At 40.3% G+C, this 11465-nt stretch overlaps 1 pseudogene across 1 annotated transcript; it reads right to left on the bottom strand.

Annotated features, from left to right (window-relative positions):
• Positions 1-6777: 6777 nt before the first annotated feature.
• LOC104986218 lies at positions 6778-10140 on the bottom strand (annotated as a pseudogene). The gene is made up of 3 exons (XR_825006.1): positions 9928-10140; positions 7989-8103; positions 6778-7107 (listed from the first exon to the last, which is right to left on the bottom strand). The product of XR_825006.1 is annotated as a lymphotactin-like (transcript).
• Between the last annotated feature and the right edge of the window lie 1325 nt (positions 10141-11465).

The raw sequence follows: 11465 nt of genomic DNA, 5'->3' as shown, positions 1-11465 counted from the left end.
GACAGAGGAGCCTGGTGGGTTACAGTCCGTGGAGTTGCAGGAGTCGGACACAACTTAGCAACTTCGGCCAGTATATAAATGCATATACACCCAGGCAGAGCTAGTTTTCTATCACACCATTGTCTACCCCAGAGAGCAAGAAGGGGAGAGAAAGAGAGAGAGGGAGAGAGAGCACCTGACTATTCTCCCCTCCTCTTTCACCCACTGCTTATGACAGGTGACTCTGCCAACATCCCTCTCCCTCATCCACATTTCCACCCACCCATCTTCCCTATCCAACCTTCGGAGAAATGGGCATCCACCTTTCTCTCATACAGCACCTGGTGCATCTGAAGGTTATGATTATCTCAGTCTAGCCATGTGGTCTTTTGTTTCTATACTCCATAATGTGAAACTTCTTCCCAAATATCTCATTCAGCAGTTCCACCTTGATGAGAGAAATCACAGGTTTCAGGAAGAAGCAAATTATGCAGCCTTCACAATTACTCTCGGCAGCAGAATGTGAAAGGAAATCAACATACATCACTTGTATCTAATTGAACTTTCTTTTGGCAGGATTGAGGGGAGAGACAGGGAGAGACAGCTTTCTGTCAGCTGAGATTCCTCTAAATTTCTTCCCTAGCTTCCAGAATAACCATTCCAGGTCACTTCTCTGACCTTCCACCCTCAGCAGTCTGTCTTAATGTTTACTACTTGCTCCCAAAGATAAAAAAAAAAAAAAAAAATTTTGACCTTCTCCCTTACACTCTCTCATCAAACTCCACCTTGCTGTAATGCTCAGGCACTCCTAATTCCCACTCAAAACCTTTTCTTTCACTTCATTTCTCTTTTTCTCTCATTATGGATTCATCTCTCTGCTCCTTTTGCCTTCCACTGCCATGTGACTAATCCCTCTTAAAATAATGCTGATGACTCACCCAGTGGATACTGTATTCCATTTATATGTACCTTTTTCCCCCAAGGGGCATAAAGAGTTTCACAGATATTTGGTTTTATTTTTACTTCATCCTTGTGAAAAAGAAAAAAAAAAAGGTAATCTGTCAAAAGGGGATAGAAACGTAGTTTGGGCTTTTAGTCTGAATTACTGAGCATTAAGGCTGATAATCAGTTTTTGACTCTTTCAGATCTCCTCTTTCTCAGCATCTCTTCCTTGGTACTATTTATTTGCTTCAGAGTCTATTAGCAACCACACCATAAATTAGACTAAAATCTTACCAATCAGTTGTGCTGTTTCTTAACCAGCCACCCAAACTGGAAACCTCAGTGCAGCCCCAACTCTTCCAGTTTCTCCTCCACATCCAGTCTGCCAACATTCCTCTCCCTCATCCACCTTTCCACCCACCCATCTCCCCTATCCAAAGGTTGATCACCATGGCCATCCTAGTTCTGTCTTGGGCTCTTTTTCACTCCTATTTCCATTGCCACAACTTAATTCGGGCCACCATCTCCTCCAGCCTGGATTTACCTTTTCCAACCTGATGCAATGTTCGCCTCTCTATTCCCCACCAACCTCAACATTTTCTGCACTCCTCCAAGTCAGATCTGATCACGTTGCTCCCCAGGGCCCTCTGTTTAAAACCACACCCTTTGGCGTAGCACTCCGAGTGGCCTCAGTCTCGCCTGGGCTTCCTTCTTCTGTGATCCCTGAGCTCTAGACCCCAGCCACCCCAAAAAAGAGCAGTTTCCCTGAACAGGCCTGATTTCCCTGCCTCTGGGTTTTCTCATTCTCATGGTTCCCACTGGCGGAATTGCTCGGCCCTAGTGTGTCTCCTCTGGAGAAGGCAATGGCAACCCACTCCAGTGTCTTGCCTGGAGAATCCCAGGGACGGGGGAGCCTGATGGGCTGCCGTCTATGGAGTCGCACAGAGTTGGACACGACTGAAGCGACTTAGCAGCAGCAGCAGCAGCTGTGTGTCTCCTCCTGGCATATTTCTTCTCAGATTTAATGGTACAATTTTTGTATCACCTCTTGTGCAGAACTTTTCCTAACTTTCTGAGGGCAGATTTAAATATTCTCTCTTCAGCATTCCTATAGAATGCTGAATAAATAGAGCATTCTATTCAGAATAGAGATACGTACAATGTACATATTACTTCTAGAGTAGAGATACATATAATGTAGTGTATATTGCACAAAAAAAATGTGTTGGAGGCCTATGGTGTTCCTGGCGCTATGCCAGGTATTAGGTACCTAGAGATCAAATCCACAATCCCTACTCTGAATTTTTTTTTATTTTAATTTTTATTGTCTTGGCATGTGAAATCTTAGTTCCCTGACCAGGGATTGAACCTGTGCTCTCTGTGTTGGGAGCACCGAGCTTTAACCACCTGACTACCAGGGAAGTCCCCCTACTCTGAATATTAAGTAAGACTGAAAGTAAAGAAAAATAAACCGATATTTCAAGGTGATACGATGATAGTAGAGGTAACCCCAGGGGCTCAGTGGGTCCGTTAGAGGCGAGCCACCTAGGCTGGGGATGTCAGAAAGGTCTCTAAGAGGAGGCAAACCCTGAGCTGAGCTGTTTGGAACATCCGAATAGGAATGAATGGCTTTGATGACTGTACTTTCATGGGCTTCATGACAGCAGACTAGATTCGGTGCTCCTTTTGCTCAGCAGGTGCTCCACAGCTATTCAGGAAATCAAATAAATCTAAAAATGATTGGTCTGTGGATATCTAAAACCCCCACTGATGCCGTTTATTGCTTCTCAACCCTGCCTTCTCCTTTCTTTTGGTGGTTGGCTTCGATCTTGGTCCCACAGGTCTAATCTTAGCCAATAAAAAATGCAAATAACAAGGCAGGCCCCATAAATGTGATATTTTCCCATCCCGGTACTGGCTCCCCATAGCCAAAGAAGCAGTGATTGGATTTGTGGGCCATACCGCCCGAGTTAGGCAATCATGCATCGTTAATGTGCTCTCTGGCTAAGCAGAAAAAAAAAAAAAAAATTGAGGAAAAGGAAAAATGTGTGAATGTATACTAGGCCAAGTTCAGAAGTCAGCAGGCTTCAGAGTCACTTCTCACTACCACTGGCGGCCAATGTCATTTCCCACAACCTCCAGGATGGAGTACATGCTCCTCCATCTGGGAGACAAAGACCGTGGTGTCAACTTCTCCATCTCTCTAGTCTCACCTTTTGCTTACTCTTCCTTTGTTGTTGAACCTTAGCTTTGTCCCTCAGTCAGTCCTATTAAACTGGCTTCCCAGGTGGCTCAGTGGTAAAGAATCCACCTGCCAGTGCAGGAGACGCAAGAGACACGGGTTCGATCCCTGGGTCAGGAAGATCCCCTGAAGGAGGAAATGGCAACCCACTCCAGTATTCTCACCTGAGAAATCCCATAGACAGAGGAGCCTGGTGGGCTTACAGTCCGTGGGGTCACAGACAGTCGGACGTGACTGAGCACGCACACGTATTTAATTCCTTTCATTTCCTTCATGCCTCCAGATTCTCTCACTTTCAGGCCTCTTTATGGGCTGCTTGTCTTCTGCAGGGATTGCACTGAACCCCCCTGGATAACTTTGACTTACCTTTTAGGTTTCAGGTGAAAAGCTATTTTTAGGAGGAAGCCTGTCCTGAACCTCTCCACCTGTTAGGACCTGAACAGGTTTGCTCCTTTCTGCCCCAAGTTCACACTCCTTACTTTCCCTATCATCATAGGTTACAATCATTGATATTGTCTGCTTAGTTGTGTAAGCTCCCTGAAGTTAAGAATTGCGTCTGCTTTCACCTCTGCATCCCAGTGCCTGGCAAACCGTCTGAACTATGTTAGGCACTTCATGAGCATCTGTTGTTTGAGTCAGTGGATAAAAGAACCTTGGGGTCAAATGGAAGGATGGGGTTAGCAGAGGCAAACTATTATATATAAAATGGATAAGTGAGAAAGACCTACTGTATTGCACAAGGAAACAATTTTCAACATATTATGAGACACCATAATGGAAAAGAATATAAAAAAGAATATATATATATATATATAGGGCTTCCCATGTGGCGCTAGTTGTAAAGAACCTGCCTGCCAATGCAGGAGATGTAGAGTGTGAGTTCAATCCCTGGGTCGGGAAGATCCTCTGGAGAAGGGAATGGCAACCCACTCTGGTATTCTTGCCTGGAGAATCCCATGGACAGAGGAGCCTGTCGGGCTACAGTCCATAGAGTCTCAAAGAGCCAGATGTGACTGAAGTGGCGTAGCATGCAGGCACATACATACGTATAAAAAACTGAATCATTTTGCTGTACAGCAGTAATTAACACAACACTGTATATCAGCTACACTTCAATTTTAAAAATGAAATAAAAATAAATAAATAACCTGAAGTAAGGAATAGAAGACACAATGTACCAGAAGGTAAACTCTATGAAAGCAGGGGTTTGTTCTGCTCACAGTTACAGTTTCTGGCACATAATAGACCCTCAACAAATTGTTACTGAATGAATGAACTAGTTGATTAATTAAGTTGGTTAAACGAAGCTATTATGTAGGCCTGAATAGTCTTTTCAGGGGTACATTGCATATGGTTTGGTCTTCAGGGAATTAACCTCTGAAGAGAGGAAGCCAGTGTGATATAGAAGTCAAAAGTATGAACTTGGAGCCAGGCTTCCATGGCTTCATATCTGAACTCTATCCCTCACAAGTCAATAGCCTTATTATGCCTTAGTTGTTTTGTCTTTATTAGAGGTCTGTAATGTGACTATCTTAACAACATTTGCAAATCAATAAAATAGTGCTGGTTACACAGTAAAAACTGCTTAAGTATTTGCTATAGGCAACAGACTGGTCTTACAAAATGGAAAGTCAAGAAGTACTGTCCACAGTTGATAGAATAAGAAATAAATGATAGGTATAATACCTAAATCTGTAAACATAATTAATTAAAATATCAACATAATTATATGGAGAGAATGGAAAAAGAAACCTAAATCCTCATGTACCATAAAAGACAGCCACAGTGTCCAAAATTGACAGCCCAGGAATTAATGGTGACCAAATAGGACTGATTTGAAGTATTAACTGACCCCCACAGTTCTCTGCTAGGCATTGGAGACCTGATGTACTGATAGCCACAAGCAGCTTTCAGTCTAATTGCAGGATTGGGGTGGGGGGAGCAGAGACAGGTACACAAGCAGTTTCAATATAAGTTGGTTAAGTTTTAGGTTATAGTTAAGTACAAGTAGCTGCAGGAGCATGAAAGAAGGGTCACAGCCACTAAAAAAAAGTTAGTATTTTGAACCCTCTCCTTCTTAGGTTATTTGGTTGAATTGAATTGAAATCCAGTAAACCACAGGATTACATTTAGTAGACACAAGTCCTACCTAAGCATCCAGTCAATTAGTTAAAATTTATAGACACTGTTTGATTGAAACCTCTTAGCATTACCTTAGATAATGTGATAATAAGATGTGTATACCTATAGTCTTCAGTATATATTATCTCTTGAATACTTGTAGGGTTTGGGAGATATTTGTGAAATGCAAGTACATGTTCAATCAGGAAACCTCTCTTTCATCTTCTGTGACTTTACTAGGTTTCACCCCTGCATAAAACAAGCGATTTCTCCTTAAGTGTATCTTTTAAGACCAGCTTTGAAGATTACTGTGGGCAAATAGCAATGAGAAAGGACAGATGACTCCACCCTTTGCTAGGAGGCAGTATTTCAATCATTCCTCTCTGTTTCCCTGATAGTTCAGCTGGTAAAGAATCTGCCTGCAGTGTGGGAGACCTGGGTTTGATCCCTGAGTTGGGACGATCCCCTGGAGAAGGGAAAGGCTACCCACTACAGTATTCTGCCTGGAGAATTCCATGGACTGTATAGTCCTTGGGGTCACAAAGAGTTGGACACAACTGAGCGACTTTCACTTCACTTCACTCTGGTTCAGTAGTTGGATGACTAAGAGTAAGCTGATTCAAGAAGTTGCCCTCAGTTACCCTCTGAAAATACTTAGCATTTCAGATTGTCCCCCTAGAACCAAGAAACAATTGGTCCTTGAAACTATCAAGGTCTGATCAGCTCTAAACTATTTAAAGTCAAATAGAAGTGGATGTGTACATTATCAGCTACTTGGCTAGCACAATCATAACCATGAACCAAGTTAGCAATTTAAAGAGAATACAGGAGGACATGAATCTGGGATATTTAGGGGACCAAATGAAGTAACATTAATTAAAACTTTACTGCAAATTATGATCACACTCAAGAAATGTTCCAGGTGACAGTGTTCGGGATGTTAAATCCCAAACGCATAACTTGTGTGTTAACTAGAGTAGTGACAATTGTGGAAGTTGCAGAAAGGCAGTGAGAACTTTGCTTAATTTGAGTAGAATTGATTTTTGTTGAATAAACTGTCTAACCTTGGCAAATGAAAGAACTGACAAACTGTGTCTTTTTCCTTTCTCTTGTAGATGAGATGAAACATAGAGGTATGAGAATTTGCTTAAGATCAAACTTGAGTGAAGTCACTTTTTGAGTAGTGAACTCTCAGAATGGGAACCCAGTAACAGTCAGATAATTTTCTCCTTTATTTCTTAAAAATAGAACTGCATGATGAAGACAGGTTGAAATAAGGCTTAAATTGTCATCATCACAGTTGTCACCTATGAGTTGTGTAGAGAACAACTTCATGCTAGAACCTAAGAATAATGAATATAGCTTTCATCTCTGATAAACACTGATATAATCTCTCCCATCAGGGATCAAAAGGAGGAATGGTAAGGACAGAAATGGAACACAAATGATGTATTACCTTTCCCAATATGTAATGAATAAATTTGTGGAATATTCTTAATAATAAATATTTATTAATTAGAACATCTGAATGATTACAAAAGAAATATTAAATATAAGAAAATAATTTGACTCATGCAGCATTTTTATGAAAAGTGAATATAATGTAATCAGTCCATAGGCTTTGAAGGGAAATGAGGTGGCTGGCTAGGGAAGGGACAAAGTGCTGGAAGGTCACTACCCAGTCAGGGTCACAGTTGTATTGGTGGATTGCTGGGCTCCTGTAGGCTTGGCCTGGCTTATATTTTCCTATCTTTTGGACGGCTTTTTTCACCCAGGCAGCTTGAGGATCAGCACAGATTTTAAATCCTCTTCTGGTAATGAATCTGCAATACAAGGAAAAGATAGGCAAAATTAGTCACATCCTCAAAGCCTTGGGACCAAAAGTTAAGATCAGATCATATAAAAGAGATCTTGTGCAGAAATGACTGGATAAATCAGTCTTTCAGATTCACAAGATCATAAATGAAAATCATTCTTCTGCAATCTATTTTTTCGTGAAGAAGAAATAGCTCCAGGTAATACCCAGATTCCTTGTTCAGCATAATTTTCAGACTCCTATCTCATCATTGCCACCAAGTGATGTAATTAAACTAGACATTTGAGGTCCTTTTTCTTTTTTCAAATCTAAGCACAGTCATCCTATCTTCTGCACAAAAGGTGATTTATTTATCTTATTTGAAGGGGTGGGGGGTAAAGTTGTGATTATATGTTGGGAAGTGTTGCTATTTTGAAAATGAAATCCTGGAAAGAGAATGGTACCATGTAGGCTAATTGTTGACACTATTCCTTGAGATGTGGCAACTGATAAAATATGGCATTCTACTCCAGGCATCAGAAAGGAAAGGCAGGGAAGGGGTGGGTGGGAATAGAGAGATATCCCACACCAGTGTGGCTCTGTGCTCCAATTCTGATCTGATCCAGCCATCTCTAAACCTAACCCTTGGGACTAAGCACATTATCTATCTGGTTCCCAGTCCGATTATTCTGTTAAGATAAATCAGAAAGGAGGGTGACAGTCTTAACTCGGTTGCCAAGTTTTTGTCATCATTGTTTGGGGCTTCACAAAGACATGGTTAATATGGAAAACCAAAAGGACAGTTGGCTAAGTTGAAGTCTTCCTCCTTGTTAACTTATTTTTCCTGAGGAGGGCGTCATTCCTGTACACTGTGTTCCAACAAGCCCAGTTTTGGGGAGAGAAACTCACATCACTGCTTTCACAGAGCCCTCCTTGATGGTGTAGGTCTTGATGTTTTTAATTGGCAGTTGTTGTGTAGTCAGACTCACACAGATGCTCTTTTCTAGAACTTCAGTCCCCACACCTGTACAGAAAACCAAGCAAACAAAAATAAAATGTAATTTCTAACAATATAAATGTTAGAGTGTCATCAATTAGATAACAAAGAGTGACCTGATAAAGAGTAGTTTGGGACAGTCAATATTAAACATGGAAGAGGTAGTTCATTTTTGATTGAATCACTAAAGGTGTTATTTTAAATGGTAAAATGAGAAATATGTGAAGACAATAGTTCACAGAGTCCTCATCCTCAATAGATATGGCCTGGGGGGATTAAATTTAACAGTTTCCAGAATATCTTACATTGGAGAAGGAAAAATAACTTGGAACAGTTAATAATATAAAGGGTTTCCTAAAATCTAATAGAAGTTTTTAAGTGCTGACTTTCTCCTAAGCTGAAGAGACTGATAGTTGCTTCTCAGGGAAGCAAATATTCTCAGAGAAATATTCAGTGAAAAATCATCTAAAATAATAACTGATGATGATAGTTTTGAACTATAGTGTTGCTGATATCAGGAGGCTTTTTATAAACATGGGACTGAGAAGATGTTCACTAACGTTGCTCTTCATCTCCCCTTCTCTCCATCCCTCAGTATCCAGCCTGCGTATTCTCTATCTGCTGTATTTGCCAATTTTCTTTAATGCTGAACTATCTGTGAACCCAGTGAAAGAGGGAAATACCCCAGTGTCCATAATCCTCCTCAATCTTTGTTCCCCTACCCATATATGAGTTTGCACCAAATGCCAGCCTCTTGTCTCAGAAAAATGCCAGCCAGCCACAGTTCAGGCAACATTTGACTTAAACTTTTTGTTTTAACAGTATTTTATTTAGGGAACAATTTCAGGGACTTTCAGACCGTACCGTCACTATTTACAGAGAACCGTGGGGATCCACAATCAGGCTCAGATATTTTGGTCTAAGTATCAAGTCTACAGATTAGGAGTTTTAAAAGAGAGTTTCTGAAGCATTAATTATATCCCAAGGATATTCCTTCTTGTGGTCAGAGCTGCCAAGAGAAATGTACTCCAACCAGCTGAGAACAAATGATCCTTTAAAAAATACGTGTCAAATGCTCAGTATTGTAGCTAAGTCTCAACTGGGTATGCCTTATAGTTTATTTGATTGTATATAAGGCATTGATATTTGTTAGCACTATAGTCTCATACAAATTCAATAAGTTTATCCTAAATGGGAACATTCATAGCAGTAATATAGACTCTCCTACACACTTAAATGTAATATTGATTTCCTGGGTATGAAGGTATGAGCTTCCAATCATTTTTGTTTTAATAGAAAACATTGATTTGTTTCAGAACATAACACTCTCTAGTCATTCCCACATCATGACTGAGCTCTCAAATTTTTTGAGAATTTATCAAGATCAATATTAAATAGGCAAAAACCTCAAAGGTATACACAATTGTCATCACCATTCCACAGCTAACATTAATTAAGAAACTAGGACTTGTGTAGTAACCTGAAAAGTTTACTATAAGTTTATTATAATTTACACTATTGATTATATATAATGTTTATTTCATTTTAACCCCAGGTAAGTGTATCAGTTATCATATTCATCTTATAGTAAGCATAGGTAAAAGCAAGTTAAGAAACTTACCCCAAATTGCCCAGTTGTGAAAAATAGGAGCCTAGCTGTTAGCCAAGATATATCTGCGAAATCCACAAGATCCTCTAGAGTCAAATTATTCCCATTTTGCACACAGGAAGACTGAGGCTTAGCTTGGAGAAAGTAGTTTACTCCATTCAAAACCTGAGTCAATACCAAAATGCCTGGCCACTGCCTGCACACCTAGATGTTCCTTATCTCATAAATAACCTTTGACTCACCTTCCACAGTATATGCAGCGAGACTGCAGATCACCAGGCAGGTCAGGAGGAGAAGTTTCATGGCTGAGGTCCCTCTGAGCTGTGCAGCAAGAGGCTGAGGACCTTCACTCCTCTGAGTCTCTTTTATCCCCGCAATGGTCAGCACACTTCCTGTGCTGAGAGGGGGAGTTTCAAAGTGAGTGTGGAATCACGGAAAGTCTTTGCAATACTGGTGCTTTCTTAGTTTGAAAAAAAAAAAGTTTCTTTGTCCCCACTCACACTAACCCCACATCTTGTGGCCTTTTCTCCTCCTCCTGTGGTTAATGTGTCAGTGAAACCTTATGTGTGTACAAAAGAAACGTAGTTGTCTCGTCTCCTGCCACCAGTCTAAATTCAAACCTCCCACTGCACACGTGTCCCAAGGCCATGTCGGTGTGGTGGCCCAGCTGGAACATGGTGTAAAGGAAAAGCGGTGGGGTGGTCACCGTGGTCTCATTCCCCGACTAGCTCATGCAGCATTCGCTGTGACATGAGGCTTCCACCACCCTGGGTCATATGCCCTTGGTGACTCCACAGGGAGCCAAAGAGATACTGTTGCTTTCCCAAGTTTTTCAATCCTCTGTCTTCTTTTTCTTCTCATCTGTCCTCTGCCCACATTCAGTTGATCCCCTTTCTTACACCACCCTTTCCACATGCCCAAGGAACATTTAAATAAGAGTGTTTGGAGCCTGTCTATATTCACAGGTTTGCTTTATTGTAGCTTACTACATGTTTTTTAAAATAGATTTTGAAAAGTTGTCCTCACATAAACTTTATTTTGGAAAAAAGAAAAACAAAACATTATCTATAGATGATTTTTAAGAAATTATTGTTTTAAGAAAAACAAAATTATGTATAATATTACCATTCTGATGGTTTTTGTTGTTAATGATTTTCAGTGAATCTCTATTGGTATACATGTTTACACAGCTGTGACAATTATAAATATTTAGACTATTTTTATGTCAATGTAAAAACCTTCCTATTTTTTTATAGTCTTCATATAAAAGAGTCTTCATATTCTGAGTAAACACAGACATATTAAGCCATTCCCTTATAACATATTGTTATGTAAACCATGTCTATAAGATAAATATTCACTGATATACACCAATGACCAGGAGTAGGATTACTAGGCAAAATCGTATGATCATCTTTATAACTCTTGCTACATATTGACATAATCTTCCCAGAATATAATTTCTATTTGCTGTGCTTCTAGCAGTGTTTGACTGTATCACTTGTAATGAACCCCTTCTGGCACTCAGTTTGTTGTTGGGTTTTGTCTTATTTTGTTTAGTAGGTATCTATTTTTAAAAAATGTCACTCAGTTGTGTCTGACTATTTGCAACCTCATGGACTCCAGCCAGCCAGGCTCCTCTGTCCACGGGATTCTCCAGGCAAGAATACTGGAGTGGATAGCTATTCCCTTCTCCAGGAGATCGTCTCTGATGCATGTATTAATTATGTATGAAGCTAAAAGGTTTTGTCATTACTATGTAGGGATACAAAAATAAAAT

The sequence above is a fragment of the Bison bison genome, unplaced genomic scaffold (genome assembly GCF_000754665.1).
Source record: "Bison bison bison isolate TAMUID 2011002044 unplaced genomic scaffold, Bison_UMD1.0 scf7180017864064, whole genome shotgun sequence".
Classification (NCBI taxonomy): domain Eukaryota; kingdom Metazoa; phylum Chordata; class Mammalia; order Artiodactyla; family Bovidae; genus Bison; species Bison bison.
Note: the sequence above shows the minus strand (reverse complement) of the source record. Positions and strands in the feature narration are given on the sequence as shown.